Raw genomic sequence first — 2,516 nt, forward strand, 5'->3', positions numbered from 1 at the left:
ATTTCTCAACTGTTGTACAAAACAATGATATGAAACAAACTAAACTGTATGGGTTTTCTATTTTTATTATATACGGCAGCGATTAACAGTAAACTTCTACAAAACTTCTCCTGATTAGAGGCCCATCCACCCACAGTCAAATAATCAGAAAATGTCCTCAATGATTATATCATCGCGCTTAAATCATTCTTTTTGAGATTCAGCTGCATCAGTTATCGTAAAAAAATATTTTAATGCACGTTCCTTATATCTCCGTTTCTATTATCTAACTTTTAATCCTCACTCAAGCATCACTCAAGCAAAGAATGGACAGCTGTCTTTATGTTGTCTTGATGTATACGCATAAAAGATAATGCCATTCTTTTAGACCATACCATGATATTTTCATTAATGCGAGTTTTTTATTCTTTGACTGGTCGTGCATAAGCCATACATCAGGCGTCTATAATAAAATAACAAAACACTATGTGTAGGTATAGTTTAGGCAGTGAAATACTTGGATAATGCATTGCATATGCTATTTATACGTAACAATATAAAGTTGGAGGCTGATTTCAAATAGCGGTATGCATTTGAGCCATTCTCCCGCGACATCTAGAACTCAATTCAGCTAAAGCTTACGCGACATTCATTACTTTTCAATTTAACAGACTGTTTAAAATTACAAACATTAAACATGTAAACTGCTCGAATATGCCTGTCCGTGTTGATGTGGGAATTTCAGAGAGATAATCAAGAAATCCAAAAAATAAGTGTCCGTTATATATCGACAGATAATTTCTCGTATCTCGTTAATTGTTAGAATCAGCAGATAATTTAATTGGAAAAAAATTGTAAATAATAAAGATGTAATATACTGATTTAAACATTAGGAAATCCAATTTTGACCTACTTGTAAATACAGTCCCATCTCGATCATTCGCACAATATTTTATTATATCTATTTCATAATATTTGGCAATAGGGGCCTGAGGTTCTTGATTCTTCGGATTACGTTTATTTCAATAAAAAACTAAACGCGTTTCAGGAAATCTCCTAAAGTTCTAATCCCGACCTGAAATTATTCGTCGCACTTAACACGAAGCAGTTTTGTAGTGAAGGATAAACGCCTTTTAGCGAGTATTTTACTCGCTAGCGAGGAAAACGTTGTAACGGTATTAAAATAAATTAGCTAGAAGGGTGCTGAATGCTTATTACGCATGTTTGGAAAAAGTTTTCAATGAAACCCTGTAGAAGTTCTGGAAAAATAATATGACTCGCATGCTAAAGGACCACACTGAGTATTAAGTTGGTTCAGCCAATTGCGGGGAAACATCAGTTGTTTACAGGGTGAAGTAAAAGTGTTTCAGATATGCTCACTGAGGAGATTCTTACTGATATAGAAGCTTCCGGGCATGTGGGAAATAATGCATTAGTTGATGGGCTTACCAACTGAACGAATTAGTCACAATAAATCACTTATTTTGCCAGCAAATTCTCCAGGTCTAAACCATTGCGATTTCTATTTGAAGTTGCTTTACAAAAAATTGATTTTTTAAAAGTTTGGATTAAAATGTTTGTTTCAATGAATTTCCCACATAGTTTAAAAAAGGAGCAGTTTAGAAATTATCCTGTATGTGTTTGAATAAAAACTGATCTTCAATAATCAGATTTTTTTACTATCCTAATAAAGACGGTTTTAATTAGTTCAAGTTTCAAACATTCCGCTTAACGTACCTATTAAGAATAATTTGATTGTGCATAAATAGATTGTGAAGACTGATTGTGAAGACTGTGAAGATTGTAAAGATTATTCGTTAAGTGTCGTATTTCCACCAAGGTTGCTGATAGAACATATTTATATATGCTCTGAACATATGCAGAGTAAGTAAGTAACAAACCCGAGCTTTTTATTCGACCTCGAAAAATATACTTGGTGAACTTTGGAAATTAATAATAAAACGCCACCGATACTATAGGACATATAACAATAATCAGTAGCCAATAACAGATTATGTCTAACTGACCTACTACATACTTAATAGAAGTATTCGACGACTTTCGGCCTAAGTGCCACTTAACATGAATGTCCATATTTAGTTAATGTTGTTTAGGCCCTGTTCGTGGATCTTAACATTCCTCTTCGTCTCTAATAGCATTTATTTTTGATAGTTATGGCCTGATATTGCTTGAAATAATGTGTGGCGATCTAATCAAACATCTTTCAATTGGTTTCCAGCAAAATATAATTACGATTTTAAATATACTAATTCATTTCCAAGTCATTAAATTTGCCTCTCACTTGGCTTGAAGCAATGCAGTAATAAACTGAATTTATAGAGTTTAGTTAACACTGGCTAATAGCCATGAAAATGGCAATATAGGCATCAATAACATCAACACTAATTTACTGTTAATTGACATTCATAAGCAGCAATAGACTAACACTGGTTAGCCAATTACGTTCAGTGTATGTACAGACTAGTTTAGATACATATGCTAATTAATAATTGCAACAATGGATGTCTTCGCTTTAG

The sequence above is a fragment of the Dendroctonus ponderosae genome, unplaced genomic scaffold (assembly GCF_020466585.1).
Source record: "Dendroctonus ponderosae isolate FM_Combo_2020 unplaced genomic scaffold, Dpon_F_20191213v2 Dpon_F_20191213_4, whole genome shotgun sequence".
Classification (NCBI taxonomy): domain Eukaryota; kingdom Metazoa; phylum Arthropoda; class Insecta; order Coleoptera; family Curculionidae; genus Dendroctonus; species Dendroctonus ponderosae.